The sequence below is a fragment of the Puma concolor genome, chromosome B1, assembly GCF_028749965.1.
Source record: "Puma concolor isolate L17-30 chromosome B1, mPumCon1.1.hap2, whole genome shotgun sequence".
Lineage (NCBI taxonomy): Eukaryota > Metazoa > Chordata > Mammalia > Carnivora > Felidae > Puma > Puma concolor.
In genome coordinates this window covers 54,053,910-54,066,476 of record NC_141670.1, presented here as the reverse complement: position 1 = coordinate 54,066,476, position 12,567 = coordinate 54,053,910, and the positions used below count along the sequence as shown (strand labels likewise).

At 35.2% G+C, this 12,567-nt stretch overlaps 1 pseudogene; it reads left to right on the top strand.

Annotated features, from left to right (window-relative positions):
- The first annotated feature begins 2,285 nt into the window (after positions 1–2,285).
- LOC147581642 (disintegrin and metalloproteinase domain-containing protein 21-like) lies at positions 2,286–10,043 on the top strand (annotated as a pseudogene).
- The last annotated feature ends 2,524 nt before the right edge of the window (positions 10,044–12,567 follow it).

Sequence of the window (12,567 nt, the reverse complement as noted above, 5' to 3'; positions counted from 1 at the left end):
TTCATATGGTTTTAATCAAGAAGAGTCGTTTCCTAAACCTTATATATTTAATCTACAAGTCAATCGCATTAAAGATAACAGGACAAATTCCAATTACCTGGGACAATTGTGACACTGGTCTCACGTCTGGTTACCAACCAAGATTTTGCACCCAGTTCTAAGAGCCGTGGTACCCCCACACCATCAAATAATTCTCTTACACCATCTGGGTATTCTACAGTTTAACTCAATCCTAGCACTGTCTCCTGAGAGATAGCTCCAGGTGACACAGGTTAAGGGCTCAGGCCGATAAGACTGCCTGTCCCCTCGTTTGTCATCTGTACTTCTGACAGACCAGCTATAATTTGGAGGTTATAATGACCATCTCCTTGGGTTTGATTAATTTGCTAGAGTTGCTTACAGAACTCAGAGAAACTTTTTACTGATTGTCTTATCGTTTTATTATAAAAGGATATAATCCAGAAAGGGATAGATGGAAGGGATGCACGGGGCAAGGTATGTAGGAAGGGAAAAGGAATGTTCTTCTCGGCAATGTTACTCTCTCCAGGTCTCACCATTCATTCACCAATCCAGAAGCTCTCCAAACCCTGTCCTTTTGGAGTTTTATGGAGGCTTTATTACCTAGGCATGATTCATTTTGGTAACTGAACTCAATCTCCAGATCCTCTCTCCTCTACAGACGTGATGGTGGGGGACAAGTTGAGACTGGAAGTTCTAACTCTCTAATCACATTGTTGGCTCCACTGGCAGCCAACCACCATCCTTAAGTGGTTTCCAAAAGTAGCCTCATTAACGTAACAAAAGACAACTGTATTGCTTTCTTAATTTGGGAGATTTAAGGGTTTAGGAGCTCTGCCGAAAAGGATGGATGATGACCAAACATTTTTCTTATTAATAAATCACAATATAATATCACACTTTATATATATTTTTGATAATCTATATGTCAATGAAGATTCAAAACAAAAATTGGGAAATATTTTGAACTGAAATACAAATAACTACAATATATTAAGTTACATAGTATTTAACCTAAAGCAGTCTTTTAGGGAAAATGTAGTCATATACCTATGTTAACAACAACAACAACAAAAAAGTGAAGATACATTGATTTAACTTTCCATGTCAAAAAACTGGGAAAATAACCACACTTTAGATCTATGGCAATTAGAAGTCATAACAAAACTAGGAGAAAGAGTCAATGAAACTAAAACAAATACACAATGGAGAAAATCAGCAAAGATAAAATTTGATTAAATGAATTAAAACATTATAAAACCTTCATTTGACTGAGAAAAAAAGGAAACGCAAGAAAATACAGGTTACCATGAGCAGAAATGAAAATGGTATCACAAAGGGCATGTGTAATGAAAAAAAATAGGAAGTTTTTTACCAATAAACTTGGCAATTTAGACAATTAAACAAGTTTATTGAACAATATAAATTACCAGGCCAACAGTAAAAATAAATACTAAAGAGACTGAATTAGCGTTCAAAGACTCAGCCAGTCCCAGATAACTTTTCAGTGAAATCTTCCATAAATATAATTTTTTCAGAGAAATCTGCCAAAAAATATTTTTTTAAGAACTTTGAAGACAAAAAGGAATGGCTCAAACTCTTTTTATGAGTTTTGGGTTATCTTAATTCGCAAACCTGACAAGGGCAAAATTTTCAAAGCAATTTATTTTATGAGAGTAGATCTAATATTCTTAAACTGTTTCTATGGCAAATAAATTTCAACATGTTTTTATAAACAATAATGTATCATCATGATCAAATTTTTAAAGTATTTCTGACTCAAAAAAAATCTTTATGATTGATATTAACAGAGTACCTGAGAAAATTATATCTCAATAGATAAAAAAATTATTTCATCAAGGTTAGCACTTTGATGTGACTATTGGTGGGAATATAAATTGAGGGTAGGCACCATGGAAAACAGTAGAAAAGTTCTTCAAAAAATTGAAATAGAACTATCATTTAGCAATTCACTTTCAGATGCAGGCATGTCTTGTTTTATTGCACATTGCTTTATTGCATTTTGTATATATTCCATGTTTTACAAATCGAAGGTTTGTGACAACCTTGAGTCAAGCAAGAATATTGGCACCATTTTTCCAACAGCATATGTTCACTTCATGTTTCTGTGTCACATTTTTGGTAACTCTCACAATATTTCAAACTTTTTCATTATTATAATATTTGACTTGCTGTGATCTCATGATAAAACATTAACAGATAAGGAATTGCTTCTTATGGATGAATGAAGAAAGTGGTTTGTTAAGATGGAACCTACTTCTGGTGAAGACAGTATGAAGATTATTACAATAACAACAAAGGGCTTAGAATATTACATAAACATCGTTGATGAAGCAGTAGCAGGGTTTGAAAGGATTGAGTACAATTTTGAAAGAAGCTCTATTGTGGATAAAATGCTTTCACGCAACATTGCATTCTATAGAGAAATTGTTTGTGAAAGGAAGAGTCGATTGATGTTGAAAACTTCATTGCTGTTTTATTTTAAGAAATTGCCACAGCCACCCCAGCCTTCAGCAACCACCACCCTGATCAGTCGGCAGCCATGAGCACTGAGGTAAGATCTTCCACCAATAAAAGTATTATGACTCACTGAAAACTCATATGATGGTTAGCGTTTTTTAGCAATATAGTATTTTTAAAATAAAGTATGTACATTGTTTGTTTAGACTTGATGCTACTATATACTTTAAATAGAGTGTAGGATAGTATAAACATAATATGTACCAGAAACTAAAAAAATCATTTTTGATCTATTGTGATATTTTCTTTATTGTGGCAGTTTGGAACTGAACCCGGAATATTTCTGAGGCACACTTGTATTTATCCAAAGGAAAGGAAAACATTATGTTAAAGAGGTATCTGCATTCCAGTGTTCATTGCAGCATTATTTATAAAAAGCTAAACATGTAAGCAACCTAAGTGTCCATCAATGGATGGATGGATAAAAAAGAGGTGGTGTGTGTGTGTGTGTGTGTGTGTGTGTGTGTGTGTGCGTGCACGTGTGTGTGTGTATCCCTAAAGTTATCTGATGACTAATATTTCCAATATCCACAAAGAGATCCAAAGACATCAGAAAATAAAGGGAGAAGAAACTAATTATAGAAATTAGATGGGGCGCCTGGGTGGCTCAGTCGGTTAAGCGTCCGACTTCAGCCAGGTCACGATCTCGCGGTCCGGGAGTTCAAGCCCCGCGTCAGGCTCTGGGCTGATGGCTCAGAGCCTGGAGCCTGTTTCCGATTCTGTGTCTCCCTCTCTCTCTGCCCCTCCCTCGTTCATGCTCTGTCTCTCTCTGTCCCAAAAATAAATAAACGTTGAAAAAAAAAATTAAAAAAAAAAAAAAAAAGAAATTAGAGACCAACTATTTTTTTATAAAACCATACAAAACCATTGCATGATTTGTTCAACTTCCCCAAGATTAATTTTTTCCTTCCAAGTCTGATCTATTAAATGTAGATAATTGTTCCTTACTGTAGGCATAAGCATACATTTTTGTCTCCTCAGTGTAAAACTCCTCCAATATACCCCTTAACTAATCAAAAGAACTTCTTGTGTTTATCATATAAGCATGTGTTCTGTATATGGACAGGTGGTCTTTGTAAGTACTTATGCAATGCCCTCAGTTTCTCACATTTATTAAGAGCCAAATATAGTTACTTATCAGGAGTGATCTGAGACACTAGATTTTATCTCTGCGTATCAAGGTTTTACTCTGGCCTAAATTTTCTAGATTAAAATATGTGATACACAATTTCTGTAACTGTCCTCCTCCAAAAATGAAACAAATTAAATGTTAGAGACTCAACAGACACATATAACATCAATGGCTAAAATAATCTTAAATGAATAGTTCTCAACTATTTATTGGTCACCAAAACAAAAAACAACTAATACATCTTTTATACCTGGTTAAAGGCTTGCAAACAAGATGAAATAAAAGTAAACTATGAAAAGAAATCCATGCAATTAAAGTTAGTCAAATTAACCCTTCATCTTATCTATCTGATTAAGACTAGAGTGTATAGAAAATTTGATAAAGCCAAATTTTTCACACAATGCATATTGCTATTCCCATGTATGTATCCCTCCTACCCATCTAATGTTCAGGTAAATTGAGTGTTCCTATAGAGGCTTAAATTAAGCTGAAAATATTAAAACCCTCTTGGTCAAATATTGTCCCTTTGCAAACTGGTTGTGACCAAAGCTATGGAAAAATGAGAAACTCCACTTATGGAAAAGGTATACGTCCATACTTATTTAGGTGGAATGGTAAAGGATATTTTCTTTATTGTGGCAGTTTGGAACTGAAGCCAGAATATTTCTGAGGTTCTCAAATCATACTGGCAGAGAATACCAGAGAAAACCTCCTCTCTGTCTCAAAGCTAAACCCTCAAAGATAAGACATAGCTAAACTTGTTTCTGTGATTTATCCAACCAAATTGCTAAATGTAGACTTCCCAGATTAGCATTTTTAACTGCTAGCAAGTCCATTTACCTATTAAATTTATTCCCACACTATTTTTTTGTTCGCCTCTCTTCTGAATTTTATTTTTGGTTTTTCTTGCTGACAATTCAACAGTTCTCCTTAGAGATGAAGCATATTTGTGTGCAGATACCTAATGTCTCTGAAATATTGTTTGAGAGTAAAAAGAAAAGTAGAGAAGATTATTGATGTCTGTTTTCTTTAGAGAAAGTTTAATAGTGGGGGCAAACTTTTTTTCTAGACCTTCAAGTGTTTTATGATATGATTTAATCTTAAGGAAACAATCTGGGAACAGGAGAACAATATGAGTGAAAGTACTAAACTGAAGTGCTTAAATAAGCATATAAGATGAGGGTAAGAAAGTTAGTTGGATTTATTCATATTGAGAAGAAATTAGAAGTAAAGCTTGGATGGGGGTGGTGAAGTCACAATTGGGAGGGACTTTAGCCAGTTGCCATGGTGTGTGAAACTGAGAAAGTCTTGTTGCTAAGCAGCTAAATCTTGATCTTAATCAAATGAGAGGCACAGGGGAAGATATTTATATTTCCCTTTGCCATGTGAGGTCTCCAATAAAAATCTTTGTCCATAAGATTGGTGAGACAAACTAAGTATAAGGACTATAGTTGGAAGGGATCATGAAAACCTCACTAATTTTTCTTCTGCTAAGTTATGTAAGAAGTTTAGCTGTGAAGGAGAGAAGCATCCAGTATTTGGTCATGCATGAATATATGCATGCATGAATATATTTGTGCATATATGAATATATGAACATATGCACACATACACACAAACAACAGTATTCTTTCTTGCCAAGTGGTGACATCCCGTTTAGGATTCATGCCATTTAATGTATCTTATTCAGTTGTATTTTAGTTTGTTGAGATGGGCAAAAATGTGTTTTAAGAGGAGTTAGTTTAGAAAACACTGATTTAGGCTATGAATGAGAATAAGAGGGGGGTGGTAATTAGAGTACAGATATTGATGAATTTGAAGAAACTGTTGGAAGGAAAAAGCATTTATACAAGATGCATAGAAAATCTAGCAGCATAATTTGAAGTCACTATACTATATCATTATTACACTTACTAATGAAAATGTTATACTGCTTCAGAAGCTTTGGTTTCTGGAGTCATCAAATACAATAATTAATGAGGACAAAGATTCTGGCTCATGATCTTGAGTTATTTTTATGTGTTCTTGGCATTTTGTATGGTGCCTACACATTAGTACTTGGAAAGTACTTGGGTAAACTAGGTACTTTGTCACCTTAATGATGAGGATGATGTTTACCTGAAGCACATCCTTTTTTCCTATCTACAATCTGATAGTAAAGTTTAATACAAATATTGAATCCTGTATTTAAAACAAGGGTAATGAGGAATTCTTGGCTTAAACATTTAAACAACCATGATCAAAAGCCAACAGTAATAAGTTGTGAAGACAAAAAAAAAATGTAGAATTTCAGCGCAGCACTCTGTGCATTAATGAAGAAATTTAGAAATTCAGGAAGTTAAAAAACTTGTGGACAACAAAAGACAAAGTATTAATGTATAAGAGTTTTTTGAAATAAATATTCATAATTTCAACCTTTTGACTGGGGTATCAAGGTATCATTCTAATTCTGATTGCATTACTTTCTTTTAAGCATCTTCCTAAACATAGCATGACATTTTCCCAGGAGTGACGGCAGTTTGTTGTAGTAGTGAAGAAATCAGTTCTTTTTAGGTTGAGGAGTTGGGAAAATGGTGGTTGAATTAGTGGACTCCACAAAAGACTGTGAAAATGGAAGGGAAAATAATGTGTTCCTGAAAAGAGTGCAATAAAATGGAAAGAGCAGTTATTTAAGTCCTCTATGAATTTGATGAGTTACTTTAGATTAAAAATAAAAATCGTGGTAAGCTATTTAAGATGGAAGAACCAGGAGAGTTGAAAGTGTGATAATATAATATAGGTCATGGCCATGGGTTGATGGCTAGGGATCAATGAAATTGAGTTTTGGAGGTAGAATAAGCTAGATGTTATATACGTTGTCCACTTGCTTGCTAAACATAGTCAGAACATGGATAAGATGGTGGAGAAGAAATCTATAAAACAGGGATAAAATACCTTGAGCTGTAAGAGTTTGTTGTTGTTGTTGTTGTTTTTTAAAGAGTAAATAGTGATTTAATGAGATGGCTACCAAGTTTAGCGGTTTGCAAGTGGCTTTGGTAATCAAAGAAAATTATGACCATCTGTCTACTCTGTATGGTATATGGGGATTCTGACTATGGGAATCTTTCCCTCTGCAGGGCTTCAGATTGTTGAGATATAAGTTTTAGTAGGATTAAGTAGGAATAAAGAATTCTCCATGAAGAATAAAGAAGCAATTGTTGCTTTTCATAAAAGGAAGTGACAGGAAAATGATTTCAGAGAGAGAAGTCAAGGCACACTGAATCAAGGTAGAAAAAGTAAGCAGACATGAATAAAGCATTCAGGAGATGGTAGGTGCTGAATCAGGCATCTTTCATTTTTATATCACCTTCTATGACAAGTGATTTTTGAGTGGTGTGTTAGATCTCTCATAACAGACTTTTCTTTTTTTTTTTTTTTAAACTGGGCTAGAGATTCTTACAGTCATTACCTTAAATAATCACATATCATTATAACCTGATAAAGACTGTGGAACCTTTCACTACAAAAATAAAACAGGCACCTTATAGGTAAAATATTGAACACAATTTTACAAGCTCTTCAAGTCTATTCATATCCCAATTACTCTGCCCAAATTTGTATGCTAGGCCTATATCATTCATTTGTTTTTTCCCAAGGGTGTAACAGTGTCTGCACCATTTTGTGGCTTTTATTAATTCTTTCACAAAGCAAGAATGTAATGAGAGAATATTCCAGCTAATGTTGTGCCAGTGCCAGATTTCTCACTTTCACAAATATGAGATAAACGCATTTGAAAGTCAATCTCTGGAGCAGGTTAGCTTGCAATTTGAAATATGCTAGAGTTTAATGATTTTGCCCCAGAAAGACAACCACACCTTCCCCCAACTTTCCCTCACTCCTTTTTGGATTCATTAATTTTCTCTTCAGTTTTAAAGACACTTCCTTTTGTCTACACTATCCCTCGATCTCCAACTTTTATTTTTTTATAATTTTTTAAATGTTGATTTATAGTTGAGAGAGAGAGCAAGAGACAGTGCATGAGTGGGGGAGGGGCAGAGAGAGGGAGGCAGAATCCAAAGCAGGCTCCATACTCCAAGCTGTCAGCACAGAGCCCAATTCAGGGCTTGAACTCAGGAACTGTGAGATCATGACCTGAGCTGAATTAGGATGCTTTATCGACTGAGCCACCCAGGCACCCCTCCAATTTTTCTTAACTAAGTTAATTTGTTTTATATTTCATATGGCCAGAGGATTTGAAACATGTTCTTTTTTCTTTTTTCTTTTTTTTTCTTTTTTTTTGTGGCAGAAGGAGAGAATCATAGGTTTTATTTTTAATAAAAAGTAAACACTTTTTCCTAATTACAAGAGCAAAACATATTCATTGTAAAATGAAACATGTAATTTTTCTTAAGAATAAAATCAATCATATGGGGTGCCTGGGTGGCTCAATGGGTTAAGTGTCTGAGTCTTGACTTCAGCTCAGGTCATTATCTCCTGTTTGTGAGTTCACTGCTGACAGTGCAGAGCCTGCTTGGGATTCTCTCTCTCTCACTCTCTCTGCCCCTCCCCACCCCTCTCAAAGTAAATAAGTAAACTTAAAAAAAAAGAATAAAATTAATCATAAACACAGTTTGGTAACACACATCTAACACCTCAAAATATTTCCCATTCAAATTCTACCTTTGTTTATTATTACTTGAAGTAACCAAGCATTACAATGGATACTAATAGTTGACTCTTTGCAATTAACACATTATAGTTTGACAGGGTTACAAGAGAGAGCGTGGGGAAAACAAGTAAATACATAATTGTGCCATATAGTATATGTGAACTACCATGAAAGATTTTGTAATATAATTTATGATTAATTTTTGTATATACATCTCTTTTTTTTAAAAAAAATTTTTTTTTTCAACGTTTATTTATTTTTGGGACAGAGAGAGACAGAGCATGAATGGGGGAGGGGGCAGAGAGGGAGGGAGACACAGAATCAGAAACAGGCTCCAGGCTCTGAGCCATCAGCCCAGCGCCTGACGCGGGGCTCGAACTCACGGACCGCGAGATCGTGACCTGGCTGAAGTCGGACGCTTAACCGACTGCGCCACCCAGGCGCCCCTGTATATACATCTCTTGAGTAGTGTGACCAAGTAATTTATCATTTGAAATTTAAAGGAAAAACTATTAATATTTATGTGAAGTCAACATATGTAAATTGAAATATCCCCAGAAAACTAAGATTTATGTTCATCTTTTTAAAGCAAAAAAGGCCTTTTTGCTTTAAATGTCAGTTGTGGACATGTTCACAGATATTTATGTATTAGAGAGCAGTAAAATAATCCATATGTGTTCATTTTTCAGATTTAATAATTATCAATCTCCAGTTAATCACCATTCTCTCCTACTCTTCCAATATCATTCAGCTTCACCAATGTTAAGAACATATCCAAGGCAATACATTGAGCGATGTCTTGGGCCAAACGCTAATCACTTTTATCTTGGATCCTTCTCTTTCTTCTCTACTCCAGTATGCTCATAACCATCTTCATTCTATACTTTTTAATTTTTATAGTGTTTCTTCTCTGATAGTTCAATCTTTCAAAAGAAACATCCTTAAAAATCAGCACTGCATACAGCCAGCTCAGAGGGAGAAGATGAAAAGTGATGTTTCCTGACCTGTCCTCTTTTGTTTTCATCAATGGATCCATATGATTGCTCCATAAGACCCTGGTGCATGTGAGATTATTCTCCCGTTCTGGCAGGAGGTGTTTTTGGTCCTTTCTGGTTGGGTGCTCCCAATACCATGGTCTCCAGAAGTGGTAATTCCCTTGAGGGTAAAGGGAATGGGCAGGGGCTTAATGAAGCCTCCATGTTGGCACTCTTACAGTCTGTGTTTTGGGGGTCAGAGACATGTTCTCCATTTGAAAGTCAAGAAGCTTTTGCTGTCCAGACACCTCCCAGTGTTCACTTACACAGATCAAGGTTCTTTTTTTCAAGGACTAGCCTTTTGTCCAAAATGACTTACTACTGTGGTTATGTGACGAAGGACCTGGAACCCTTGGTTGCCCTCAACTCCTGTTTTGGTCGCTTTCAAGAAATGTTATAGATAAATGATATTGCTTATGAAATCGAGCCCAAAAGGCTTTCTACATTTAAACATCTGGTGTATACTATTGCCAGTGAAGAGACAAAAATTCTACCCACAAACTGTGGCTTAACAGAAGGAGAAGAACAACAAATGAAGTTTTAAGAAAGGGATAATTCCTCTTTGAAATATAGTTCTTATGAGGGATGGTGGAACCACATATATCTTGTTAAACAGACAGTGGTGGTAGACCACAATTGATTTCTTTATTCAGAAAGTAATATCTCATAGATGCAAGAGGAAACCTGCACTGTAGCCAATATAGCAATTCTTATTTTGATTCATTGGCAATTGATGTGGTTTTATTTGGGTTTGCGATCTAGAGTCAAGAAAATCCCATGGAATACATGACAAAGTCAACTATGGAAGAATCTTTGTACTTGGAAGATAATCATCTTTAATTCTCACCTGCATCCTAATGTGGCTCATCTTTTTGTAAATAAATATTTTAACATTACTTTGAGTATCACTTACATGCAGGGATATGTAAGCATCAGGTTGATTGTGTATTTGAAAGTTTCCAAGGGGTCAATTTGAGAGATTTTGCATTCACTGTGACTCATGAGCTCAATCATAATTTGAGTATGAAACAGGATGAAAAAATGTGTACATATGAGTAAACAGTGTGTGTAACATATCCAACAAAGTTAAAGACCAGTCGATTCAGTAAATGCTGTTATGCTGATTTTTGTAACACTATTGCATAAAAAGAATGCATGAACAACTCTTAAAATCCAGGGGACATCTTTCTATGGAAGCACAGTGGGAACAGTGTGGTTGAAGGAGAGAAGCTTGACGGCAGATCCTTATAACATCGGGAAAAGGATATGTGTTCTTTCAAACTGCACTGAGTCCTGAGGCTGATTGCGCTTTTGCATTTTTTTGCAAATACTGCAAATTCATGCCATCAGATGAAATTTTAGAAATGAAGACAATAAATATGGCTTTCCAGAGCGGTGCAATGGGACATCTTATCAGTGGCCAGAAGATGTCTATGTGCAGGACAGGATCCCATGCAGGGGTTGTTATAAAAAGAGATGTAACAGCCATGATGAATAACGTAGGGAGATTTTTGGCCATGGGACAGAGTGCAACTCAAAGTTGCAACAGGGATTAAATGCCCCAAATTGGTCACTGTGGTATGTGTGGTTTTACATATGTAAAATGTGATATCTAAGATATCTGTATTAAAGAGGTCAGCATGAGAAAAAAGGAATTCACTTTTTAAGAGATCATTCTACTGTGCATTAGACTCACTTCAGTGGCTTTAATTGGACTCACTTCAATGCTGAGATACAGACTACCATTTTGGGATGATGTTGGTGAAGTGAAAGACGGCACAGAATGTGGTCCAGAATATATCTGCATCCATATGATGAAGATCCATATGTCTTTTTTGAAAAGGGGTTGTTTTCCTCAGACTTATAATATGAGGGAGATCTAAAACAATAAATATCAAGGCAATGTCCAGTGGCCCTTCCAAGTGACAAGAAAGGTAATGGAGATAGTGCTGATAGTGGCCCTCCCCTGCCCCCAGACCCTGTCCCCAGAGAAAGAAGGCAGAGTTACCTGCTGATTGGTAACCATTTACCATTTGGTTAATTCCTTTCTTTGTTTTATGTTTATTTTCCTTTTTAAAAAGTGAATGAAACAACCAGAGGAAGAAAAGCAAACATGTTCAGATTTATTTTAAGAAAGAAGAGAACAAATTTATGAGTATAGAAAATAAACCCAATAAATCTCCCCACGCCATAAGTTTTAGTTTGCTGGCCATAAAAATGTTAGCACACATTTGTACTAACAGGTAATTGATAAACATTATTTCCATTTCTGGCTTTGTTCATTGTTTCCTGCATATTTTAAATGATGTCTATCCTTATTCTAACACAATGTCAGTCTTACTCTTCTTTTTTGTGTTGCTATTGTCAAATATATTACATTTCTACATTATAGGTCTAACAATACAACTTTATTATTTATGTTTTGTGCAAATGATTTTTAAATCATGGAAGAGATGGGAAAAATATGTAACTACACTATCTTTTATCATTATCTGAAAGATTACTTTTAGTGGTATTCTTTGTTTTTTTTTCACATGGAAATGACTATTGATGCTATCATTTCCTTTCAGTATGAAGAACTTATTTTGGTATTTCTTCTAAGGCAGGTCTCCTGAAAATAATTTCTCTCCACTTTTTTGTGTGTTTTGCTTTATTTTGCTTGTTTTGTTTTTAAGCTGAAGACATCATTGTTTATCCTTGGATTTTGAGGGGTATCTTTGACAGATGTAGGATATTTATTCGCCTTTGTTTTGTCAGCATGCTATGTCATTCCACTACCTTCTGAATTTTATTGTTTTTGATGAGAAGTCAGCTGTCAAGCTTACTGTGCTTTCCTTAGATGTGATAAGTCATTTTTTCTCTTTTTGTTTTCAAGGTTTTCTCTATTACCTTTGCTTTCAGAAGTTTTAGTATGATGTGTCTGCATATGGAACTTTTTGTGTTTGTCTTACTTGGAGTTCACTGAATTTCTAATATGTGTAGATTAATGGCTTTCATCATAGTTGGAGAGTTTTCAGTCATTATTACAGTGAATATCTATTTTCCCCACTTCTTTTTTTCTCCTCTGCTTCTGAAACTCTCATTGTGGGTATGTTGGTACATTTAATAATGTCTTATATGACTTAATTGCAATATTTATTTGTCTTCATTTTTTTGATAAGGGGAGGCTCCATGCCCAGCACAGAGTCCAATGT